We start from the raw sequence: 20,288 nt of genomic DNA, 5'->3' as shown, positions 1-20,288 counted from the left end.
TCAGCTTATTCTATTTTATCGCGGAATGAAGATGATATCATTCCCGGAAGAAGTTTTATGTACAAATGATACTTTTTTAAATGTATCTTATCTCAAATAGATTTAGATCTTTTCCAATTGGAGATATATATTAGAAAAGATTCATTACGGTTTAAATAAATATTGTACATACATGATTACTTTGATATATAAATAGAAAGTTTATCAAGAGATTTGTCTTTCTTTATTAATGTAAATTGCAAAATTGAATTTTTTATCAATTTAAGAAATAGAAGATGAATAAAATATATTTGTTGAATTAAATGCAATAAATTGCGTTTAATGACAAAGAATTTTTGCGATAATAACATTTAGATTGTACATATATATTTTGTTAAGAGAGTTTGTGGTTAATATATAATATGTAAATATTTTTATACATGTAGATATATACACATATTAATGATGATATGGATTGTTTCGCGTAGTGTGTGCATGACATTATTATATTTTTTAGAAAATAATGAGATAAAATCTTTAACGTGTAAAATAAATAGCATGTTTATAATAAAAAGATTCTTTAAGATGATATAAATCTCTTACCAGTTAATTATGAATTTAAAATACTTATTTGAAATTTTAATTTTAATTATGATTTTAATTGTGATTCTAATTTTAATTTCGATTTTGATTTTAATTTTAATTTTAATTTTAGTTTTAGTTTTAATTTTAAAGGCAATGAATTAATTAATTTCAAGTTTTAAGTTTTAAGTTTCAAGCTTTATTTTAATTTTAATGTTAATTGTAATCTTAATTTTAATTTTAATTTTGATTGTGATTTTAATTTTAATTTAATTTAATTTAATTTAATTTAATTTAATTTAATTTAATTTAATTTAATTTAATTTAATTATAATTTCAAGGTTGAGTTTTGATTTGAGGACTTTAAATATGTAAGAAATTTTAAGAATTTTTGACCATTAATTTATTGTGAAAACACAAAAGAAACACACGACACAACACAAGACACAAACAAACAAAGACAGAATAACAAATGTAAAAACTGGAAGACATCCAAAGCCGCAAGGCATGGATTAATAAAAAACAAAAACAAAAAAAAATACTTATTTGAAAAGTTAACTAATTTTTTTATGACAATAGAAACAAAATTATTCTCTAATGGTTAAATCTTTCTTTATCGCGATAAATATATTGCAATTATTAGCGCTTTTGTTTTAATGAAATTATGATAAAAATTTTATAACAGAAGATATAATAGGCTCAAAATTATATAAATATAAATAAAAATATAAGGACAATACGAACCACGTGCAGTACTCGGGGCGCAAAAAATTTTTATTCAAATTATTGGCAAACAATAATTAACGTACGTTTCGGTCCCATTCTTTGGGCCATCTTCAGCGCATTATAAGCAAATTATAAAAATAAATAAACTAATTTCATAAATAAATAATATGTTAGGCGGTTTTATAATTTTTCTTTTTTCTTTTTTCAGAATTTTGCATGCACTTAAAGATTAATTATTTTTTACATAAAATTTAATGTTCTCGATAAATTTCTACATCATCACAATATTTTCAATATGTCATATACAGAAAATGATATTTATTTTTAATAATATAAAATATGCAAAATAGATCAACTCTCTTTGAGTTAATTTACTAATAATTGTCTTATCGGTTTATCAGTATCGCATTACATCAGAGAGACGTTATACAGGAGAACGAAAACGCCATTTATCAAAAACTACAAAAGCTAAAAGGAGATAAACGAATAGATTCCCTTTATCATGAAATCGTAGAAGTGAGCGTGCTCACAAATGTGTACATGTACAATATGTACACGTGTTTATTTTAAACCATATGCGGGGCTAATGATGCGCCTGCAGCTCGCAACCCGATAAACAAGTGACGTGTCAGGTAAGAGGAATCAGGTGCAGAAATAGAACGTGGATGTAAGAAGCTAAAGAAGATACGTATAGATTTATCAGAAACGCAACGACACCTCTTTCACGTACAGAACGGATATTATCGTTTACGATCTCTCGAGCCTTTCCATCGAGGAACAATCACCACGCGCGCAACTCGAAAGCAATCGGCGCGATCGACGGCAATTTTTTAATGGATTCGCGGGTATTTGTCCGGTGGCGCGAGCGACTCGAAAATTCCTCATCGAACCCGGCGAGTAAATCGTACCGAGCGGATGGCCAGAATGCGCGCAAAATAACAGACACTGGAGAGCAAAGTAAAATATACTGGCCGTTTGGCGGGACCACCATTCGTTATCGGCTGCGCCCACGCCGATTAATTTTCGGATGCGTGATGGCGGTAGCGTTTCTTCCGTTTCGAACGGTGATGATACATTTTATGTCTGCGCTGATATTGAGCGGATAACTGAAAAAAAGTGGAAAATTTTCCTTTCAAATATACGACAACCAGCCAGTGAAATACAGCCGCGAAACGTGCGATAAATCCGTGCGGATTCGTTGCCGTAATTAATGATAAATATCATCGTTTAAATTGTTTTATAAATAAATTCGGTTGAAACGCGTTGGATGAAATACGTATTTTTAATTATTACACAGACATTGATGATCGATGCGCAGTGTTTTATATACGATTCTGTTTATGTCGCTTTTGCGCTAAAATATATGTATCGTATATTGCTTTCAAGGCTTATAAAATACTTTAAAACTAACATTTTATTCGAACATTTCATCAAATGCAGAGAGAAGATAATAGATTTGAATTTTATTTTCGATTGGCAACACATTCGATAACAATAGCATGCTTAAATTGACTTGCTTTGTAAAATATGATTTTGTAATTATGAGAAAGAACGGTAATCCGTGCGGTGGTAAACGTTAGACAAATATTTATCATAAAGATCTTCCTCCAATCGGTGATAAACTAGCGAGTTTGACGCCTATCGCACGCAGAACTTTTCCTTTTCTCACATTGGAACATTGTTAGTAAAAAATACCATTGCATACGTCATGCCGAATTGGAATAAATCGTTAATCATTGATGTACGATGCCAGCCGTGCATCTTGAACTCTTGCGAAAATAAATAAGTGAATCCTTTCGCAACTTACATACATACATTACATACATTACATTATCCCAAGTTTTTTTAGACTTTTATTTTCTTTTATATTTGCTTTCTTATTTTATTCTTTTGCGTATTATATAGATATTTTTACCCATTTTGTTGTTTTTCTTAAACATTTGTGTCTAATTTATAAAAACGAGACAGCATTTGTACATAAAAATAAATATATCTAGGAAGAATTTTATATTTTATATGGTTACCATAAAAAGATTGAATTTAACTAATTTATTACGAGAATAAATAAAGAATAAAAATTTTCTTTGCAAAATATACAAATAAATTACGGGAATATTAATATATACATATTTGTCCTGCTGGATAGCGTTTTTATTTATGGACATTTTCCAATTTTTTTAACTTTTCTTTCCTAACTTTAACTTTTTCTTTCACAAATTGTCAAACTGTCAAAATTCGCATGATTTGACAGTTGCAAATAACACGAATGCAGCAAGTCGCAGCGAACAAGCGGGACGGCCAATCAGCATCCCGAAAAAGAGGCTTCACCGCTTCGATATATTCGAATTCGAGGTTTCATGCCTTTTTTAAAAACGGAAAGTACCGAAACAAAAGTTGTAGAGAATTAAATTATCTTTCAAACGAGGTCAAATTTATTGTAGTTTTGGAATAACAGTCAATAGCCGAAAAAACACTTTTCGATACATTTGAAATTGGCTATTAACTGCTTCATTTCAAAACCTATGGAGCAAACTACAATCATTTTGATCTCATTTGAATGATAATTTAATACCAAACAAAATGTCCTATATACAATACATGGGTCCACAAATGCCGAAAATCTCTGAAATCTCTGTTATTATTTACGTTTTTACGAATATCAGAAAAAGTATGAGTCCTTTAACAAAAAGTATCGAAACGAAAGTTGTAGGGAATTAAATTATCTTTCAAATGAGATCAAATTTCATGTGGTTCCTTCCGAAGGAATTGGAGTAACCGTCAAAAGCCGAAAAAACACTTTCGGTATTATTTGAAACTAGATATATTAACTGGTTTATTTCTAAACCTATGGAGCGAACTACAATCATTTTGATCTCATTTGAAAGTTATAAAATTACTTACATATTATTTAATCAATATATACACGCATACTTAATATTTGAATTGTCGAATACGCGGCTCAACCATGCCAAACTCTTATTGATATGAAATAACGCACAGCGCAGTGTCGAGATAATCAATCAGTATCGCGGGCGGGAGGGGGAGGGGGAGGGGGGAAAGAAGCAACAATATCTTGGCGAGTATCGATTTAACATGTCTTTTTTTAAAAGTGAATATTTATCCCCCTGTATATATATTCTCGAAATCTATATGGATATGCCTTACTTAATGTTGGTTGAATATTAATGCTTGAATATGTATTGAAAGAGAAAGGAAGATATAATGCGCCGTTGGCTTATTTTATAATCTCTAATCACATAATGATTTTAAGGATATAAATATTCTTTCTCTTTGTCTGTACTCTCTCGAAAACGCAAATTAATTTTAATCCATAGTATTTTAAAAGTTTCACAGATCATAAAGATTATTTACGAATGCAAATAGCCTTTAATACAAATATGTAAGCAAGAATTAAAAAAAAATAATGTTCATTATTTTACAAAAAAGTATATATAGGTTACATTACAACCGTTCCATTTGCATTGTGCAGATAGAGATTATTTTCATAGATCTACAAAATGAAAATCTGAATTCATTGAAATTATATCAGTTTCAATTGGTTTTAGTTTTAACGTGTTCCCTTAGAGATACACATCGATGCTTCTGCTTCTTTTCATCGAATATTCATTTAATTATTTGTAAAACTGGAGCTCGTCGCATTATCATGGACGAGAAGTGAGAAATGGCATTTTTGCAAATTCAGAATAGGTGAAAATGACCATTGGCATTCCTATGGGAACGAGGACGGAAGAGCCAGAGGAGTAAGCTTCCAACGGGTACACAGTCGTATCGTCTGGCGCGCTTGATGGAGTAGTCTCGCGGCTAATGTCGAGCGAGGGTGAGTACAGACCACGACGTGGACGACGAACGATCCCTGATTCATCACCACGCTCGGTAGCGCTCACGCTACTCCCAAGACGCAGACAAATCAACGTACATTCGAAAATCGGAAGAGGAGGCGCGCGCCAGGCGGCCAGAACCTGGCCGAGCACCTCCAACCGTCAGGATCGATTGTAACTGCTGTTCCCGTGGGAAGGAATCTGACTGCCCGCTATATCCTTCAAGAGGATCACTGACCCCCGCGTATCGACTACAGATTCGTAACATGTATATAATATTTCCTATATTCCTCGATGAGCTAATAAAATCAACTCATTTAATTTCTCGTAAAAAAAAAAAAAAAAAATATGTTCATTTCATACACGCGGCGACGACAATCTACGATATCTCTTTCTAATCGAAAGAAATAACTATTTCCAACTATTTTTATTGATTTAATGCACTTTTCTATAACTATCTTTTTTCATAAATTAAATTTAAAATGCTTTTTTTTTTTAAATGTAATTCTTCTAATCTCCGAGTTCTCTCTCTTTCTCTCTCTCTCTTTTTAATTACAAATAACATTATAATAGTATTTGAATATAAATTAAGACCAGATTATTTTCATAAGAAAGTATAAATTATATATACAATATATATATATATATATGCATGTGTAAGTGTGTTGAGAGTAAGAAATATAAAAAATTTTAAATTAATTGCTATCAATGAAAAAGTGTAAGCATATATATTTATAATTTATATTGTATAATAATATTTTTTACATACGTATATAAATATATATGTGTATATATATATATATATATATATATATATATATATTTAATATATAAAAATAATACGTATATATAATAAATATTAAAGACGGATATATATGTTGATAAGCTTGAGTACCTATATATTTGATATAAATAAAATGTATGTAATGTATGTATATATAAAAAAATGTCGATCGTACAATTTTTTAAGACTCTTCTCAAACTTATCAACATATTCGTCTTTTAATCCCGCGTGCCAAATCGATAGAAGTACACTTTGTTGCGGATATATATTGTATAAACTACGTAAAATACACAATATCATTCGCAAGAACAGACGCTTTTACATTAGATTGGGTTGAAGGGTCGGTATGACAGCACGGCGATCAAAGCAGGAAGGTCGCTATGTAATTAAACGCGGATGATTACAACGGATCGTGTTCCCGTTTCAATGACAATCAGACTGGTTGTATCTACGCGGATCGTTAAGTATTCGATTATATCAGAGTTCATTATTTATAGAAAGTCTAACAGCTTTCTCAGATTGCATTTTGTCAGATACTGTCCGCGGGACATAACTTCCGTCTGCGGTACCGTTAATGATAAGGGCGATGACGCCATCATCGAACAGAAAGTTCTCAATAAAGGTTCATCGAAATCAGTACGTTCTGCATGCCGATCGGACGATTTTATGTGGCACATCCGCGTTTTATCCGTCTCTTCGAACGTCGTGTGTGTAAATGTGTGCGTATTAGATAAATTATTGAAAGTCCTGAAACGGTATCAAGCCGAGACCTTGCTGCAATCATACGAGGGAGAGATGATAAAAGGGAGCGGTTTCTCTAAATCTCGTAAAGTCAGTCTCACACGTACACGGTATATATCTTACCATCCGCAAAACCGCTCGCGTGCGCAACATGCAAATTTATGCATAGAGCGTATCAGAAAAATAATATAAAAACAATTTTGGGGGGTTTTTTAATCAAGTAATCGATTTTGAAAAAAATGTAGATTTTTATAAACATTTATAAACTGAAGAATGCAATGATAATGAATATATGACACTGGCTCGAATATCTGTCATTTGTACAATCTCACACGACGTGTTTCTTTATTCGATATTATGTTGTAAACTCTATCTTGCAATTTCTTCAGCAGTTCATGAAACGTAATGTATCGTTTGAAAGTCTCTGAGAGATACGTGATAAAAATTATTGTCGAGAAGGAGAACGACGCGACAATTTCCAACGTGTCGATTTTCGTGCATAGAAATTGGCGAGTCACTTTATTGCGCGCGTAAGCCGAGTACGATGAACGCACGCATCTTGGCGTGCATGTTGCGCTACAGGTCTGAGATTGGCCGGCGCGTCGAGGGAAAAGATACTGCGGGATGCACGGCCATCACTGATGAGCCAACCCACACCGCGCGACAGCGACAAACAGGACAGCATCGGGACAGGACCAGGACTGTCTCGTTCGGTATCAGGATTGTAAATCCGGGATTTTATTTGCCCGGTATCGAGGTTTATAGTGTCCTCAGTTCGCCGCGATCGTGTGCGTCGTATCCCTCGCATACGTGTGTCTGAGTTATGTTCAACCGTCGTGCGGCAAGACGTTTGCATATCTCCGCTTCTCTATACGACGGGAGAAGGCGAGGGAAGTGCAGAAAAGCCGCCCCCTCCCTTCGGCTTTGTTCGTCGCCATCTCTCGTCCGTCGTTGTCCATGATCATCGTCGATTTCTGTGCTCGGTCCGTCATCCTTCGCCTCTCTTGTCTGCGAAATGAGACCTTCCTGAAAAACGCACGATATATTCTGTCCCCTCCTTCCCTCACCCCCGTACCTTCCTCTTTCTTCCCTTCTGTCCCGCGGGTATTAACTGGCTGTCCGGCGAATTGAATTTATCGGACGGTCCCGCTTTATCGAACGCCCCCACTTAACGTCTCGCTTAATTAGACACCGGCCGCATCGGTCTGCTTAATGACGTAGAGGAGTTCTGGTGACGCCGGGACGATGATAGCTTCCCCGACAAACGTTCGAGAAACCGGCGATCGCAATTTTCATATTCGAGAAATACCGTTTGTAACGGTCTGGTTTGTAAAATATGCAATAATCGTTTCTGTTCATTGCTCTCTTCATCTCTTTCTGTCAACTTTAATTTCAGTTTAAGTAATATATATACCAATATGTTGTCTCTCAAGACTAGATAAAGTTGAAAATAAAAGATATTGGAGCTGATTGAAAGGAAGGAGGAAAAGAATAACAACTCAAGTTGTTCTAAATGAATCTTGACTAAAGAAAAGAGGTATGTGTTGCTAACGATAAGAGAAGAAACTACTTTATCATTCCAATTTTATTTATTTAATGTAGACCTAAGAAACACAATACTGGAATCAACCAAATAACACGTCTTAAAGAATGATCTTAAGTGAGATTGTCGTGATTTCGCTTACAAATATTAAATTGATAACAGCTGATCGAAAATGGATCCGTGCGATCTTTTGAAACATCGCGATTGTGTCTCTGCGCTAGCGCAGAGACGGAGGTAGGTTTTTTGACTACAACCGTCAGCCAATGGTTGTTTTACGATCGACGATGAAATAATCTCTCGTGCGTATCCGCGCTACCGGGTAGTTTTAATAAGACGAGACGATAAAGCCTCTCGTCGCATCGTTGAAATCGTCGGGACGCATTACGCGATAATCGGGGAACGATAATTTTCGCGTTACATGACAGCGATTGGCCTGCGATTCCGGAGGAATCCTCTCTGTTAGGGAAAGTGCTCTCGTCCACGAACAACGACAACCTATGCCGGTAATTAGAGACGCGACAGCAGCGATATTAAAATTATTGGACGCACATATATACGCGCTGTGCTGATTCTTGTGATTATTCCTCCAGGATGGTATCCTGTTACAATCGTAAAGTTAGAAAATTGTATTTTTCGAACATTTGAATTATATATTTATATTTTTTATTATTTATAACAATTTTATAACAATCATGCACCCACCACGTGCGCTACACATAGACACTGTGACATTAGAAAATTATAGAAAATTAAATTTATTAATATATATTTTCTTTTTAAATAAACGAGAAGATTGTTTCTCGATTTGTTGACATTTATTTATTTATTTAATATTTTAAGTTCCAAGCTCATATTATAATTTATTGTTTAATATTTATTTTACTTTATGGATAACAATATTATTATCTACACTCACTTGGGCGAATAAAAAATATATTCTTTGAAAAAGCTAATTTATTAGATATTTTAATCGTTTAATTCTCAGTCTCTTGTTCATTGCTTTTATTTACTTCTCTCCAATTTTGCCAGCAGCTGTTGAGAATTCGTGAATCGATAATAGAATCTGACAGACACTACGACCGGAGAAAGGGGGGTAACTTCTGTATGATTAACAACAATAGTAATTACAACATAGAAACCTTGCATGACGGATAAAGTATTTAAAAAAAAAAAGTACTCGTGTTTTACGCTATGAGTAAAATTCTTGATCATAGTAAAGCTTGTTAAGAAGTATAAGAAGAATTATAAAAGCATTATCACATGGAAATGATATATTACATGATTATATACATAAAATATATGTCGATTATTACATACATATCCCGCTAATTTCAACCAATGACAATAAATTGTTGCAACGGTATCGACGATTGATTACACGGCACGCTATTAATTATTGTAACATCAGTAAATACCGATTGCGCCGAGATAAATTGTCGGAGATGAATAGTCCTTTTCGCTCTGCTGCCAATTTGATTCTGCACGCGGCATTCGGTTTAGGATCCCGTTTGTTGCCATCTGCTTTGAGAAGATCTTTCGAGGATCGTGTAAAAATCAACGTTTTCTCCCCGTCGAATGGATCTTAGCACGCGACAGCAAGCATCGCTACGGGGGTTGAACGATTGGCGTATCGGTGATCGCGCGAGCACGACCGAAGGAAACGAGACTTATAGAAATAAATTCAATTGCAAGAATAATTATCGTCGCTTATCCGCGTATAAAGTAGGATATCCTACAGCAGGCCTCGTGACAGGCACCAATTACCTTCATAAATGAGAAGCATTCAATTCAATTTTCATAAATAAGGGCTATTCAAATGAGAGGGGCGAGGCGAGGCGGCGGACTCCAATGAAAGGAGAAAGAAGACGAAGGCGAAGAAGAAGAAGAAGAAGAAGAGAAAGAGAAGAAAGAAGAAATAAAATTGGAGAACGATGACGCGGCAGCGGGGGAGGGATACATCGAAGAAACAGCCGTGCGAAGAAAGGTTACTGGGGGATTACGGGACAAGAGGGAATCGGCCCCGAAGAAGAGGAAGGTGGAGAACGAAAGAGAGGCAGGGATGGCAGGGAGTTTTGGTGGCGGGGAAGTGATCTAAGCGATGCGACAGCGGGGAGTAAGCTGGATATATTGCAGCCTGAGAGCGCGCTGTTTTCAACCAATTATTTCTACTTGTGGTTGCATGACGGGTACGGGCATGGTCGTAGCGGGATGGGTCGGGGGCGGCAGCGTACGAGAAAGAGGCGAGTTAATGCCATAAATACATCAGCGTTATGGATGCCAGCAATTATATGAGCCCCGGCGAGATGGAGCGCCTCGGTGTGTACACATATATATTATATATATTTATAAATGTATTTATATAGAAAGCTGTATGTGTCAGTATATAGAAATGCACGAGTCAAGGCATGCGTGCGCCTTGATGTGTGCACGTGTGTATGACATGATCCTTCGGCCCCGGATATCTCGGCATCAACCTGGTTCGGTCGCAACTTGTTCGGTTTTCTCACGTTGGATCGAATTCACCGTCGATCGCATTATTTCCTTTCAGTTTATACTCGATCGCACGTGTTACGTGTGATTTTTTGTAATGGCAAATTTGACAAAATGATATTGTTTTTACATTCGCCAAATGATTTCGTAAAAGGTAATTTATAAGTTTAATAAATGATTACCGCGTATGCGTTGGCGTATTTTCTTCAATTTATTATCTGTTCGACAAATTCGTGTCTTCTTTTGCAATAAAATAAATGCTCTCGCGTTAAATTGCGCGAGAATATTATCAATATAATATATTACATGAAGCGCGATACGCGCAAGATTGTGTTTATCTACCTTTAACTGAAATTTATAACTTGAGAGAATAAATTCACAAACTTTTTTCCAAAGTAAGATAAATATGCTAATTTTTTTTATTGAATTATATGCGGGAATACTTAAAAAATTACATGAATTTCAGAAAGTATACTTTGTGAATATTATATCGTTAATCGCTCGCTTAATTTTTCTTTCCTCTATCTAGTGCAGATTAAATTCTGATATATCTTTCGTGTCTTATTCTTATATGTACTTTTATAAATATTTAAACATGTTTAACTTTCATGTGACACAGTAAACAAGAGATATCGAAATTGGCAGAATCGCTAAGCTTGAAGAATCGCGAGAGTTGCTTGACTGCTTCGCGAGAAAGAGAAAGAGATAATCACCTCGCAGAATCATCTCTCGATATACATAATATCGCAGGCAGAGCTATTTCAGGCTAATACATCCCACTTCGCCCAACGCGAAGTTAAAGCCTCCTGCAGGCGGTCGTAGCCGTGTGAATATTTTTGACAATATCGCGAGCGAAAATCGCGCGGAGACGTCAAACTTCCGATCATTTTTAGCCCAGCGTGTGCACAGATAAGGCGGTGAGCGGCGATCGCGGGCAAATATGAATCTGCGATTTTATTCGCCGCACAAATCAAGAGATTATTTTCTTCTGGTTTCGAATAAAGTTGATTTTGCTTGTATCCAGAGCGGGCTGCTCCGTGGTCTTGTGAAATTGAATCGTCGCGTTCGCAGCCTTAAATTATACGTCGTCGCTAACACCCACGCTCGTTACCCGCCACCCTATACGGTATGTATATTCACGCGCGAAAAGAGCTTCGAGTGGAATGGGTGCGAGAGAGAGAGAGAGAGAGAGGAGTAGCGTTGCGTTTTCTGGATTAAAACGTTTGTTTCGACGGGATTGCCTAGCTCTGCGACCTCTTTTATTACTATTTCCGTGACTGCGTGACTTGTCTGTCGCTGTTATTCACGTATCTCTTTGATATGCACGTTTTTATTTAAAGACGCCTTTGAAAGGAAAATGGCTCGTCATATCCTTGAGTTTCATCATCGTATTTTGTATTATGCATCGGTGTAAATAATTAGATCGGTTTTTAACTATCGTATAGCTTTTTTTTTTTTTTGCATTGGGCGTTATTGCTCTCTCTCTCTCTCTCTCTCTCTCTCTCTCTCTCTCTCTCTCTTTCTTTCTCCGCAAGTGATATATATTTTTCTCATTTATTTAGATGCAAAGTTGAAAAATGTAAACAATTCAAATAGAATTAAAATATATGTTCAAAATTTAATTTATTCTTGTTTCCAAAATAAGTTATTTTTGTACATCTCTAATGGCAGAAAATCACAATAACATAATTTTCATTCTAAAATTTATACGGTGTCTTACGGAATCGGGATTTTTTTATTTCTCTATTCATAGAATAAAAGATATATCATTATCTCCTTTCCTCTTTCTCTTTACTGGATTTCTTAGTTGTTTACCTTCTCCTTCAATGTTTAATTTAAAATAATAATAATAATTCATCTTTTTAGAAGTACCATCTCTGTGTTAACAATATGTTATTATTCTTTTTCATTGAAAGTATGCTCATATCGCTATATGTAAAAAGAGAAAAATTGTGTAGAGATAAAGACAATTTTTTTAGCCAATTAACGACAATGTCCTCGATATCATAGGCTAGCTTGCGCCGCTGGATAAGTTAACAAATCTCTTTGTGCATTTTACGTTCATATGATTGACAAAAACGATCGTTCAATGCCGGGGTAACGAATCCTCTCGCTAAATGTTCCATCCGAATACCGGGGATATAACTCAGCCATTATCTCACGGGATCTTCCTCCATCGCGCTGCCGCTGCCGCCACGGCGCGCCATCGTGGTTTGCCGCGCTTTTGCCGGCCTGTCCCATCAGTCAATCCCGGCCCAAGTATCGGTCGATGGACATAGATTTATATATATATATATCTCTCATTGGCGCGCGAAACTTTATGAGAGAGTTTTGTGTACGAGCAATTCTCATGCGAGAAGCTCATATTTCTCATCCGTCCATCGATGCTCAGTCCACGGAGGCGATTGGCTGTAGCCGCGGATTCCCCGCTGCTCTCACTCATTCCTTCTCTCTCTCTCTCTCTCTCTCTCTCAGTCTTTCTCTCTGCATCTTTTTTTCTTCTTCTCTTACAAGAACATTGCCCCTCTTTCCGTCTAACCGTTTCTTCGATCCTCTTATGCCATTGCTTTTCGAGATCTCTCTTTTAATTCTCAGCCACTCAATTAAAGCAAGGCTCTTTCGTTCTACTTTGCCTTTTCTTCCCCTCCTCTTCTATCCTTCCCCCCTCCATCTTCTGCCCGTCTTTTCCTCTTTTTTTTTTTTTCTTCTGCTTCTCCATGCTCGAGTTCTTGACCATACTTATCGGTATTATCTGGAAGATGTCATTGCGCTTTTTATGCATCCTTCGGGCGCAGAACACATGCTCTTGGCGAAAGGCTTCTCCGCACTAGATCCACGATTTTGTGGCTTTGTCGATAAGTATACTCTCCAATTAGTGCAAAAACATTTTTCTTTTTTTTTTTTTTCATGATTGCACAAATACGGTAGCACAGAAGATAATGGCAGAAGGAAATTTGATAACGATCTCAGGGACGAGAATATCGTGACTAACCTTCTTTCGTGAATCTCATACCTTGTCTCTGATGGTAGCGAATAGATAGCTAGATAGATAACTCCATTGGTATACCATACGTGTCGAAATCAGTTCGTGAAATTATTCTACCACTAATTGCGAGTTTAACTTTGAATTCATTATTTTGTCGGATGCGAATTTCAAGAATGCAAAATAAAAGAATATCCGTATGAAAATTTCTAAGAAATCTTTGACTGCGAAAAAAAAAAGAAAAAATGTTTCGTTATCTAAACATTGTGTTAAATTTAAAAATAACAATGCTAACAAGGTTTTTTTCTATAAAGATTTAAATTTATCGATATATGTATATATTATATATAATTAGCATAGTTTACTTTCATCTGTCACATCTATTTTTATTGTATAAATTAGTCTTAATGATGAAAAGTCTTAATAAATCCAAGTATCGTCGAATGCGTGCTTCGTGAGCAAGATGGAAACAAGATGATAATGGCGCGAGCACATTCGGACACACCTTTGTAAATTGTATAACGGAAATCGTTTAGAAAAGAAGAAACGGCAAACGGCACATTATCGAAAAGATATACCGTAGGTGGTTGGTGGTATACCGTAAATCCCAAAGGGAACGTCCATTGAGAGGATCCGGCTATTAGGATCATCACCGGTATGTTAAATGACATCGGTGGAGAGCGCTTAGTTCGGTTAAGGACAACATAAAGTTGCGTGTACGAAAATGAATGTTTGTTGGAATTTATTATTGCCGAGCTCGGCTCGTAACTCAAAGGAGGCTGGCGTTATCTTCATCAGGAGCCGCACACCGACCTGAGCGCCGCGTGAGCCCTTTTGCGATCCTCAGCATCACGCATTCGTATTTAGGTATACACTCTCGCATTCGTGCGAATCCCAACGCGCGTGGACATTAGTCTGCGTAAGCGTTCGCATATATCTTCAGCTGATGCGTGTCCGTCCACTGTAGTCCGGTAACATTCTTCGATGCGATTCTCTCTTACGACGTAGCCTAAACTTTGATAGATTTCACGAAAATCTATTTCGCGAGCACGTGTATTACAGTTCACGATAAATTTATTTCGTATATTTTAACATAAATAAAAACTACCATTATATTTTTATCCCTTGTCGGAAATCGATGAGAGTGAGAGTATAGGTACTCTTTGCAATACAGGTATTTTTTTTTTTTTTTTCAAAAAATAGCGTCACTTTATCTGAAACTAATTTCCGCGTTCGAAAATTATGTCTTTTGTCTTTTCTCATTAAAATTTGATAAATATATACATACATACGTTTAAAACTTTAAAACATAAATATATACATATACATACGTTTAAAACTTGAATTATTTATAAAACAATTTAAAAAGGATAGGGGAATTCTCTCTCTTTCTTTCTTTTTCATAATAACAGTTATAAAGATTCGAGATAAAAATAAGAAAATTCGCGGCGTTAAATTATTAAAACGTTTTACGTACCTGATTCTTGATATGTCGAGAGATGCTTTTCCACAGGTATTTGGAATCTGTCGATAAGGAGAACAGATGCAAGTGAATTTGGCAGCCGCTTCGCAGAAATGCTCAATATTTATGTCGCCATTCGATCGGCCATCAGGAACAGGTAAGACCAGTTGAAAATAAGAGCAGCGGAAGGCAAACTGACGCAAAAGTTATCCACGGTACAAGAGAGACGGATACAGCAAGTGAGAGTAAGCCACAGGTTGGTAGACTTTCGTTAAGATGGCGCCAAGGGTACTTCCGGATCTAAACAAATTTGCGTTTCAAATCTAAAAAATAGTCTATTCTTATTTCGCATTTCTCCTTTAATATGACACTCAGTTTGTCATCTTAATTAAATTTCCAGAGAATTTTGGATATTTTATTTTTCGGAGAAAAATTTGCAAATTGTAAGATAGGAGATTGGAAAAGGAAGAAAGGCTACTATGAAACTTATCCAAAATATCTAAAATTTCAAGTGTCTTTGAAAGAAAAAAGCGCACGTGTAAAAGAAACGAATATATGCATAGATATTATATTTATGTAACGAAAATGTATAAATGTATGTGACAGATATACAGTAAATTAACAAAATGCGTAGATTAGCATAAATATTAAATAAATTGCTTGTGTTTATATAAAAATCTGCACATTTTAAATATATATAAAAAGAGTTAAACATTATATATGAATAATATAGTCAATGTAAAAACGAATCTAATGTTTTATTATAATAACTTTTTTTAGGATTGTATAAAATGTAAGATTTAAAAATTTTATTTTATATCGATATATCGTGCATTGAAATTAATAGAAAAATATTTAATTTCTTTTATCTATGATTTGTATTAAAAATGTATTCAATATATATTTCTGGATTGAATAATGTCTCAAATCTCAAGATCAAGAAATCACGATCTACAACGAAACGGATATCTATACTATATCTCTTGACGAATAAGCGTAATAATTCGCGACAAGTAGATGCGACAGGCAGAAGATCGGTTCTTCGAACAATGGAGACGAGCTTCCATATGGAAACGACGCGATAGCAGAACGAACAAAACGCTAGAGTCCCGCAGGCGCATCAAAGAAGAAGGGGAAAGAAAACGATGGAAGTATAGGCAGAGGGGAAGCAGGCGAACTTGAGGAAGGTAAGAGCGAGGCACGACGGGACAGCGGGTGCTTTGTCACACCGCGCGAGTAAATCCGGCCAGTTCTAATGCGTCTCTACGTAACACTTCGCGAGTCGCGCGGCCGTCGCAGCCTTCCACACGTGCGCTTTTGTACCGATGACGTCATTGAAATATGGTTGGTCCTTTCTCGGCGAGTGTACAGGTGAGAAAGAAAGAGAGAGACATCTCGAAAAGAAAGAATCGCACGGGGTTCGTGCGTCGAGCGTGTACGGGTCTGCGCACGGGCCTACGGCCAGAAAAGAGAGACAGGAGCAAGTAGAAGCGTTTTTGTTTCCCGATGACATTTATTTGGGCGCTGGGGGACACCGGGGTCCGCGCTTTGCATAAGTCAGATGTAGCCGTGTGTGTGAGTGCCAGGTACTGTGATAAATCCTGGCGCGAGGAGACTGCCCAGTGGCTACGTCCTCCTCCTCCTCCTCTTCCTTCATCCCTCCTTCCCTTCTTCATCTCGCTTCGGTGTCCTTTCCTAATCTCACTCTTTCTTTTTCTCTCTCTCTCTCTCTTTCTTTTTCTCTTTATATCTCTTTCTTTTTCGTCTTCTTCTTACGTTCTCGTCTCATGTCCTTACCGCGAGACTCTCGAGCACAATATGGTGCACCCTATTCTGCATATAATGTATCCAACCACTGTTTCATGCGCTGCCTCCCCCTCCTTGAACGGACTCGCTTCATTCCTGCTCCGCATACACATTTGCCGCAATATTGATAATTCGCGAAAAAATCATTACCGAGTTAATGAGCAGTATCGAAGAGTTTTTCCAGATTCGGAACGAGTATTAAATAATTTTCATTTTATATAATAAATTTACCAGGAGCGAAGGGGGACGAAGGCAATTGATACGCGATGATATCTGTTTAATGAGATTAAATCGAAACGTGTCTTACATTTTATTCGATGATATATAAATATACGAAAGAGAAGAGGAAAGAGGTGAAACGATTTAAAAAGGAAAGGTGGTATTTTTGATTGTGAATAATTTAAAAACGACTCTGAATCTCGTTTAAATATTCAAATACGCTCGACAGGTGTTGATTAGCATAAAATAATGACGCTGGCAAACACATAAACACGTTTTGGCTGAACAATCAATGGAACATGATCTTTAGCGACTTAAAGACTAGAATCTTTTGAGCATTCAATATAACGGAATCGCTTGTTCGTAAAAAAAAAAAAAAAACCTTCATTAAATATAAATATAAGTTTCACAATTTATTTAAGAAGACACAGATGCATCTATTTTGTTAAGAGTGATAATTTAATTTTTATTATCTACGCGGTGACCTCCAACAACCGCATCCGTCACGCACAAACCGCATTCGGCACTTGGCACGACGATTATCCGAAACTCGAGGATGACGTTTATGAGCTTGTACGGCGTCGGTTACTCGGAGCGCGTTGATCGGTTTACAAAGTATCCGAGTCGCGACTTTCTGGTAGTCACAAATCAATTGGACTGGATCGTTTCACTGGATCGTTTAGGCGATTTGGCATAAGCGTTCTGCAGAAGAGGATGCAGCAGGAAAGAACATATCAGCAGAATGTATCTACGAATCTTATGTTAGTATTATCGCGCTACGACACATATAAGTGAACCAAGGGAAGAAAGGAAGAAAGGAAGAAAAATTTATACACGTATTCACGTTGCTTAGGAATCCATCGTAAAAACAACACCAAACTGTCTTCTTCGCGATCTCTCGTAACGGACGCGATGTGATACATATAATAGAATGCCCTTAAATCACTGCAGACCGAGATCTTCTCTCTGTTCTATCTTATTTCCTATTCCCCGATCTTCGGAGAAGGTTGGCTCGTAATAAAAAAAAAAAAAAAAGAATTTTTATAAGGGACCTCGATCATTCAACCGTTTCGCAGATTCTCTTCATCTGTAATTCGGGGACTTATCGCCCTGTGCGCAATTGTGCTTTAGGTCTCTTTCTCTCGGGGAACGTCTTATTGATTTAAGAATTATCTTAAATCTTGTCTAAAAATCAACTGTTGTAAGATGTCAGACTCGATTTAAAGTTTAAAGCAATTTAAAATATATTTCTTATATAAATGAGGTATCTTTTATAATATTGGTCATTTCAATTTACTACTTATCTTAATCGGGACGCAATTACCGCAGCCAGCAGGATGCATTCTGCATGTTATACGTACATGCCCGCACGTATGTTCCGTAAGATCCTTACAGATCCCCGCGCGCACCATATTACGGGGGTTGATATTTACGATTGAAACAAATCAAACGTTATCAAGCATTCCGAACCGGCGATAAAGAATACAGAGGGAACGTGAAGGTATTTGAAGCTTTCAGAAGCCAGAAGTCACATCATTGGAAAATCCTTCTCGACGTTTCGTGAGTTATTAACCCACGTCATATTCGCGGCACATTATGCCTTTGATGATTATATCATCGCGCCAGTGATGATAAATATATTATTATATGTCTTTCAAAAATATATGAGTATTATTATCCATTCGATATATCGATACGAGATATACTTATGCATATATATTACAGACAATTTGTTTTCGTAACGTATAAATTAATTTATAAAGCGATTTATTGAAAAAGAACATAAGGATTCAATTTATAGATTTTATTACAATAGAAAACTTTATTGTTAAATTATTATTTGTCGCTTGCGCATTTTTGTTTGCTGTGTATTTTTGTCGTTTGCTATGAATCTCTTCGAATGGATATGTGAGTGCCGTGCTTTATGATGCTGCAAAATAATTATTTAAATAGTGCGATAAATTAAAATAATTTTCCTTTACATTACGCGTTTGAGCCTCAACACTTCAATATATTAATTGGAATATCATTTTGAAAAAAGACCGGAAATATTGCACGCGACATATAAAGTGTCTACCGTTAATTGCGAAAATCAGTAGGCAGTCGTCGAGGAAAATTAGCGACTGATTTTCCGCAATCCGCTTAAAGACACGCAACATTTATTCCGATGACGTTCTCGCGCGGGCATTCGATAATTCACGATTAGCGTAACATGCTCTGAACAAGATATCGTCGGGAGAGCGAAGCAAAAAAGTCTAGCTGTTTCGGCGTGAATACGCTCTTAAATCCTCTCGGAGGAACGGCGTGGCGGAGATGCGAGCGGCAAAACGAGCAGAAAACTGAAAAAGGAGCGCGATGAGAAAGAAAAAGACGGATATATATACGCACGAACGCGAGCATCGTGGTTTTTCAATCGGGTTTCGGCGCATCCTTTAATTCGTCGAGGATAAGGCCTCATCCCTCCCACACACATGCAACGTAACATGTATACATACACATACATACACGCAGACGATTTTGCGGCGCGCTTTTGTACATATATGCAGTTGCTTTCTTTTTCTCTCTCTTTTTTCTTGACACATAAGAGGTTCGCGCTCGCTCGCGTACGCACGACAAGTAGACAGCAGGCGTCGAATGTTTAATTCAAGAAATGCGAGAGAGGACCAGTATGTTGGAATGAGAGAGAAGAGTCGTTCGTGCGTGCGTGCGTGAGCCCGCGAAGGAGATGGGGAGAAAGCGAGAGAGAGAGAGACAGAGAGAGTATAGGGTAGCAATTGATGGGACAGGGTGGCGCGTTTGTTGGGCTAATTACTGTAAGACGAGGCGCTTACTCGCGCGGCTACATACAAACGGCATTAAAGGTGGCGGTCATCAATCCCCGGTAGACCCCTTCGTCTGCTCCGTTTCGCCTCAGAAGGGACACTTCTCTTTATGTCCCTCGCTTCCTCTCGAGATAAAACCGAGAATACATGAATACATATTCGCGAGTCTCAATTCGATCCAAATCACTGCGGTAAAAATTCGGTAAATAACTACCTCTCAGTTCGTAATTGTAGAATTTTATTAAAGATTGTGATGGTGGGTGATTCTGTAAAAAATTACAGTATTTTATACGAGCGTAAATATCAGCATAA

This window comes from Polyergus mexicanus, unplaced genomic scaffold (genome assembly GCF_030449975.1).
Source record: "Polyergus mexicanus isolate NDT 795.1 unplaced genomic scaffold, iyPolMexi1.0 SCAF_2, whole genome shotgun sequence".
NCBI classification, from domain to species: Eukaryota; Metazoa; Arthropoda; class Insecta; order Hymenoptera; family Formicidae; genus Polyergus; species Polyergus mexicanus.
This window is presented reverse-complemented; position numbering follows the sequence as displayed.